The sequence below is a fragment of the Lathamus discolor genome, chromosome 13, assembly GCF_037157495.1.
Source record: "Lathamus discolor isolate bLatDis1 chromosome 13, bLatDis1.hap1, whole genome shotgun sequence".
NCBI lineage: Eukaryota > Metazoa > Chordata > Aves > Psittaciformes > Psittacidae > Lathamus > Lathamus discolor.
In genome coordinates, this window is record NC_088896.1 from 4,160,681 (window position 1) to 4,168,483 (window position 7,803).

A 7,803-nucleotide genomic window follows, 5' to 3' on the forward strand; every position below is an offset into this window, starting at 1 on the left:
AGTAACCTTGTTCAAGGAAGGGATCAATGCAGTCCTACTCGCTGCCCTCTAAACTGAATGCACTGAACAAGGCACAGTCATGGGCACTTTGTGACATGAAGCCTGGGGCATGATAGAGACACCAGAGTCCTTACAAGGGCAAAAAAAAGGCACTAGGAAAAAATACATTTCCAACTCAGGTTCCTTCACTGCCTTTAGTTCATGAGGAGGGTGGGTTGGGGTACTTTGGTGGACAGCAAATGGTTGAGCCAAGCGGCTGTCACTGATGTCAGACACCGCCTCCTAAGGACTCCAACCCTTTTAATTTGCTCATTTATAAAGGAGCCAAAGCTTGTCTGTAACTGAACGTCTGACAATTATTTCCGAAAGAGTCTTATTCTGCTCCTGGGCCAACCAGTGACTGTAATCTAAGCATGGAGCTAAACCATTAGAGCAGAGCAGAACCAGAGTCTTGAGAATGACCTGCAGTGACACGGCACAGAGTCAACGATGGGCACCGAGGCTTGACAGCAGACAAGGGAGAGGTGGCAGGATGGCAGACCAGGGTGGTGTTGGAGCAGTGCTTGGCACTCGCTTCCTGGGTATTTCATGGCAGTAGATAGAATTTAACACATACGTCTAAAGCTGAGCATAAGTCACTTCCAAGAAGCAGCGCTTCACAGGCTGTTTAGACTGACCTGTGTCCTCTCTCTAAACTGGAGATACAGGCAAGCTGGAATACAGAAACAGAGCCACCACTGCCCCAAGATTTACACCCCTAAATCAGCAGGCTGTAGGTGAGACTGGCTTGTGGAAAACAAGATCTGATGTGTGTGAACAAGATGTGCTTATCCCGCAGATAGCTCTTCTCTCAGCACTGCTCCATGCACTATCAGGAAACGTAATCCCTGCCTGGGGCAGCAACAGTTCCGTTTGCCCTGTACTTGTCAAGCATTTAAAGGTGGTGCAGTCAGCAAAAGGAACTCAGCATTTGCACACCTCAGGTGGAAGATGTGTATGCTATAGAAATTACTGGCACCCAACAGAGACGTGGTAACAGCTTGCACCTCTGAAAACACATCAGGGAATGGGCCTCCACAAGGGTCTTGGTGATGTGAGGAAACCCAGGGATAATTGCTGCTGGTCAGCTTGAACAGTTCTGTGGTTTCCCGGGGTGAAGGTCTGCTCAGCGCAGAGGCAGCATGTCCTAGTGTCCACCCAGCTCCAGAGCACCCTCCAGCAGTGGACCACAACGTCAAGCAGGAGCAAGACTAACCCCGCCATGCTAGAAGAAACCAAAACCGGGTTGTTTTCTCTCGAGGGTACATTCCCTACAACCCTACAACACCGGTAGACAAATTACTGAGGAAATACCACCCTCTTGTGTCCAAGTTGGAGCTAGCAGGAAACGCTACAAGACGCGAAAAATAAGCCATCGACATTGCAAGGTTTAGGTCATTCATTATTGAATTCAGAGAAATGGTCTTCAGCTGCGGACAAGGTGGGTGGTAAAGGACCTGCTCTCCACAGCATCTGCAAAAGGTAGCAGAGGAATGCACGCCACTGTCACTTGTTTGAACCCAATGATCAAGAGGCTCAGCCCCACTTGAAACTAGTTACGAGTCTACAATATAGAAAAGGTGAAAAGCACTTTGCATACGGATGCAAAGGGGATTTACCAAGCTGCAATCCTGTGACCCACCCTTGGTTTAAGCTGTGCTTTCACTTGACTTGAGTAAGGTGAACTTGTTCTCCTTTGAGAAAGTCGACCCAGGGCTGCTTCTCATGGGCTTTACAGGGGGTGATGCCTCTCCATCAACAACTGCCAGCAGCCAGCAGGACCCACCTTGTGCTGGTTGGTTCTTAGAGAGCGCTGGCAGTGCCCATCCACATCTCACAATAATTAAGGCTTCTGCACATGGGTCTGATTTCTTGTTTTGGGGGGGTTATTTTCCATTTGCCCAAGGCATTTCTACACGCTCGTTTTACCAAGTGTAGAACTAAGGATGACAGTAACTCCTCAGGAAGAGTTACTGAATCTTTCAATGTGTTCAGCTGCTTCATTTCATCTAGTCTGCTCCCTAGCAGCCAGGGCAAAGATATTTCCTGCTGTCTGATCCGGGACAGATTGCTCATTCCAGGAATGCACAAGATGCCATTTCCCTTTCACTTCCCTTTGGCTTATTTCTGTCCCTCTCTTACAACCACTTACAAAGCAACAAACACAGAAGCAGTTTAGCTTGAGAAAACCAAGTGACAAATAGCAATAAAACAGCATAGTGCGGGAGCAATGAGCATTCTGATTTCATCAGAATGTTAATATGCATTAAATGGTATTTGAGGGTTTCAGATTTATTTAATATACGGGGATTTGCATATCTACCACTGAGTTTTTAATCCTTGATAAATGTGTAGAATAATCAATTACTCAATGAACATACAAGAGTCCTCTGATTAAATCTCAATTACAGAGGCAAGCCTTACCCACTTTATTTATTATGACTGTTCTCCCAGCACTGCCTAATTAAGCCATATTTGATTATGGGGTGAGAAACATTTATTGCAGATATTGTGGCTCTCTAATTGATGTATATCTGTGACCTGGCTGTTAAGCCCTAATAAATACATCTTAAGCAGCTAATTATTTAATTAACAACAGTCTCTTCCACTCTCAGTGTAGAGGATACTGAAGCCCTTTCAGGAAAGCCCTAATAGGAATGAAGCAGCTTCATTGCTTTCACCCCTCTTCTCCATGTACCAGTGTTGCTGGGATGCTCCCAGCTCCACTGCCAACACTTTGAAAACAGACTCTGCTGCACAGGCTGGGTTCCACCAGTCCAAACTGTTATCCACAGTGTGGACATCAACACCTGAACTGGCTTGTCTCTTACAGTCCAGGGAGAGAAATAGACTGTAGCAGGGTTTGATGTGTTTTCTTCTGTAGGACACATCCAGCTCCTCAGGATCTTTTGCTGTAAGCACCCTACTGCTTCTGCAGACTTTAAAAGCATCCTTGGAGGTATGCTTCTCCATTGTAGACAACTGAAAGTCACTCCTACAGTTGTCTGCATCTTCAGGATGAGGCCTGTCTAAAGCATTTATATCATTTGTTTAATCATGTTTGCAAACTCTCCAATTTCTCACCCATTTCTTGGAAGGTTGGCAAAACAGACTAGGTCAAGCTATTTCTAGTCACTAGCTGGCCTATGGTGTAAGAGGCACCTCCAATTAGTACAGACCAAGAGAGACAGAAGCAGGGAGCTTTTGTAAGGCTTCCATGGCAGCAGCCGTTTTGTATGCAGATGCTTTGGTAGCTTTTGGACATCACCACCTCAGGTGTCTTAAGGTTAGTTTCAGCACTCAGTACAGCAACTTGAAATGTTGCTGAAGAATGAAGACCTCTGCAGTGTTTGCTCCTCCAACTATGAGGATCAATCTCTTTTTCCTTGCTGAGGTCCTTGTACTAAAAAACTACCATATAAAAAGCACAGAAAGAATCTCAATAAACTTTTCCTCCATATACACACTTACCCACAACACCAGCTCCCAAAACACACACATAGGGCAGACACATTAGAAAGAGAGGTGTTATGACCACTGCTAAAGCTCAATGGCTCTGAGAGTTTCTGTTTGTCTGCAAGACTTGAAGAGCAGTGGTTTTGTCTACCAAGCTGCTGTCTTTTGTTTGTGGTTTGAAATAAGTATTGTTCTAATAGTTTTCGTTGTCTACAGATCAAAACATTCATCCTACGCTCAACTGAGTACCAAGGGCTTCTACTAAGAGCACTTGACAAGCTCATCCCTTTTTAATGCATTTGCTAAACTGAAGTAAGATCGGCTAATGCAAAACCAGGGAGATACAGCCACAACAGACTCCAACATAAACACAGGAAGTTGGGAATTTTTCTCTCAAGAGCTAAGGAACCAACCCAAGAGCTCCTCAAAGCCGTCTGCAAAGCGAGTCTGCCTGCTTTTCCCAGGTGAGATTCCTCAGAGCAAGTGATCCTTGAAAATGCCGTAATTTGATTATCCATCTGTTTCCTATCAGAGAATTCTGTGCATCAAGTTTGTTCCCCCTAGAAGCCAGAACTGGTGAAAGTTTGCAACAAGCAGCTGAAAAGGAAGATGCTAAGAACCACCCCCAGTCCCAGCCAAAGCCTGTGTCCTCTGGAACCAACCTACCCAGGCTGCATTAAGAACAGAGGCTGTTTCTCTCATTTAGTGTTTTGGATAAGAAGTCAACCATAATGTAAGCCTTACCCTACCAAATTCAGTACACAGGAAGCTGTGCACAAGCACATCACTCACCCAAAGATATTGTTGCAACCACCTTGGTGCCTCTTGCTCTCCTTTGTGGCACATAAGAGAGCAGAAGAAAGGTAACAAGCAATCTGACCTTTTATATATGGATACTGAAGCCAGGACAAACAGCAAGTCAGGTGCTTCCCAGTCTCTGAAAACTCAGGCACTGTAACATACCACATCAACAGTCTGTACATTAAGCCAAGTGTTCACAGTTTAAAACCCAGTTCAAACTGGACCAATATTGTCTGGTTTGTGTCTCAAAGAATCAAAGAAGGATACTCTCTTATTTTTTACCCTGTGGAAGCAGCACTACTGTTACACACTGGGGTTAAATACAGGCCTTTGGGGCAAGGCAAATATTGACAAGAAATACAGGTACCTGCATCATCCACCCATGGCTGATGGTCAGATTAGAGGACTTTCCCTTGAGTGGGTTCATCTGTTTTCAGTTGCAAGCTTATTTTTCCTAGGAGGAAGACTCCAGGTTAAATATCTATCATTAAGACAGATCTTCAAAAGAATTTTAATGAAGCAGAAATCCGAAATGCAGAAAATTAAAGAGGCTTCAGCTTTCTCCCTGGTATCTGAATCCTGCAGGCAACATCAAAGTCACCAAAATACTTCTCAGATTGAAAAATACAGAACGTACAGATGAAAAACCTCCCTCTGATGAATATTTGATAGGAATAAGCTCAGTGTGGAAGGTGGGGAGCACACCTTCACACCCACTTGTGTCTGTATGTACATGCAGAACGCTCTGGAGATTTAGGCACTGCTGCCGACATGCAAGAGCACAACCGTCAGCTTCTGTTTGCATTGTCCAGCAAGGGAGCACATCCTCCTCCTCACTATAGTGTTCACTGGTAAGTGAATCGTTCTGTCCCTGTTTGCAGATCAAGTCTTTACACATGATATATTTACCTGCTCTGTCTCAAACAGCTTTAGAAACGATGCTTTCTTTTTAAGCAGATCGCACATCAGTAATACCTCTCTCACAATATCTCTTTCATGTTGCTACTAGCCCTGTACAAGAGCTCTCCTCAGCAGCAGTACCTCCAAGGTCCCCTGTTCTGGGCCAAACCCTACCGCCGGTAGTACTCAAAGAACAGAGCAGTTTTGTTTGCCTGACCCTCCTAGTTACGTGCTGTATTTTGACAACAGCTCAATATCAGGTCATACAAGTTACAACAAATTAAATTCCAGCACAGACTTTGAATTATGCCACCAGCAGGAGCCTTCAGGAACGGGTTGGGCAAGCACCCAATTCCTGGGATGGTCTAGACCTAATTATGCTTTATAGTAGAGGCATGGACCAGGAGGCCTCTCACAGTCCTTTCTCACCCTACACTTGTATCAGCTCTGATCCTCTTTGCCCTAACCCATTACTTCAGCATCCTTCAAGATGTCTCTTCCCATGCTCTATTAACAGTCTGTATCTTCTTCTATTCTCTCAAAAGGACACTTTTTAACAAGCCAGAGGGTTCCCTCCTTCCTGAATGGGGAAGCCCAAAGAGTTGGCAAGTGGTGTCTCAAACCATCATAGGAACACATATTAATGAAAATCTTTATACTGTTACACTATTAAACACCAATACATGATCAAAAGTTTTCCTCTTAAGTATTGATGCCTACTCCTGCTATAATATCCACCACTTAAATTCTTCCAAACATGCTTTCACAGGTATGAAAAAAAGCAAAAAGAAAAGTAATTTGATACCACACAGTATTAAGTACAGATTTCCTTCCAATAGCCTCTGGTATTTCCTTTTCCTCCAGCTGTAAAGAATCTCATAGTAACAACCCCTCATCACTGCCTTTCTCCTCAACCAGCCAGGCTTTTCAACAGTGTGAAGGGAGATTTAACTGCAATTTGATGTAGTAAGTTGAAGAACCACAGAGCTAACGCTTGTTGCTCTTGTGGTTCTTGAATACACGTCCTGTTTTGTTGCAAAGGAAACCAGTAACACACAAAAGTGGGGAGGAAAAGACCCAAGACTAGAAATGCAACTTCCAGCTCTTACAGTTTGAACTTGCTGCTGAGGAAATACACTGCCAACAGAGGCATGGAAAAATTCACGACAGATTCGAGTTGCTCAGGCAGTGCATGTGCCTGCCCTTCTGATCGCATTCTTGCTGCATAGCTGAAAAGGGGCAAATTACCTCAGGGGTTAATTTAGACACCTTCTAGACAAAGGACAGACACAGAGAAAGTGCTGTGTCAGGAGTGGGTAACAGCTGATGAGCAAGACGCAAGTTGCAGTTGCTGCACCTACAATGGAAATTAAGACATTGCAGAGTGGCAAAGGGCTATAACATCACCTCTGCTTGCTAGCATGATTGAGACCACTTCCAAAGTGAGCACAATGCTAGCTCAGAAACATGGTGGCTGATAGGTTTACTAGAGACAACAGGAAAGTACAGCGACCTTCTTACAAACAACATTACGCTTACAGCAGAATATCACCTTCACTTCCTGCCTTTTCCCAGCATCCCAGGGACTGGAGCTCTGAATCTCTCCTGCTCTTTCCAGGAAGCCTTTGCACTGACAATTAGCACAAATTCATTGTATACCTGCCCACAGGAGTGCACGTTTCACACATTTAACACAGCAGGTTACACACAGAGCTAGGTTGCCCTTCTGAGATCAAACTACTGCTGCTGCAATACACCAGCAGGACTTCATGCACCCCTCTAGCTCGGTTTTGACCCATTAGCAACCCAGGAGACAAGAAGTCAGCTGCTTTTTATCAGTATGTCTGATCTAGAGCTGCAGGACCTGCTATTGCTAGAAGGATATACAAAAACTAATGAAGGAAATGTAAGACAAAGCTAGAGAACATTTGTGTACAATTTTGGTGATGCATCTTTACACCTAACAAGAACAATACAGCACTTCCTTACCTAAACCCCCTAGCTACCAGCTCACACAAGCCAGTCTCTCTTCTTTCCGCTCCTCTGTTACATATTGCAAATCCTTGTGCACCCAAGGCAGTCTCAGCTGCACCTCATTACGTGCCCATTTAACCCCCAGGGAACATGAAGCAGGGAATTAGTTTCCTGCTGGTCTGAAATGGCCTCTGTACCCAGCTGTGTAATGCAAGGAAATTAGAGCCACTTAACAAGGACTATACGTATAGCTGAGCATGAGCAAAACTTACCGTGAAAAAGTTACTTCAAACAGCAAAGAATCTTTTAACCAGCAAAGGACATTTCAGAACTGATAATACATTGTCCAAGCTGACACAAATAACCTGCAGATTGGTCCATGTACAACTGAGGCTGAAGAGCATTCCAAGGAACGTCTTTCATATGAGGGTATTAGTGTGAACCTTGGGATGATCACCCAGCTGGGCCACCTAAGAGCTGGCAGCATTCAACAGCAGATCATGAGGGTCACATCACAGATCAGAGTGACTGGCACAGTCTGTGCTCAAGAGAAGTCCAGGGCTGGCAGGCAGAAAGGCCAGCGGATCACTGCACAAGGGTAGCTGCATAAAGTAGTTGCTCAGCTTTCAACTG

At 44.7% G+C, this 7,803-nt stretch overlaps 1 long non-coding RNA gene across 1 annotated transcript; it reads right to left on the reverse strand.

Moving 5' to 3' along the window:
* Window positions 1-1,416: 1,416 nt before the first annotated feature.
* Window positions 1,417-4,718, reverse strand: LOC136021687 (uncharacterized). The gene is made up of 2 exons (XR_010615867.1): window positions 4,664-4,718; window positions 1,417-1,512 (listed from the first exon to the last, which is right to left on the reverse strand). It is a non-coding gene; the product is annotated as an uncharacterized LOC136021687 (long non-coding RNA).
* Window positions 4,719-7,803: the final 3,085 nt, after the last annotated feature.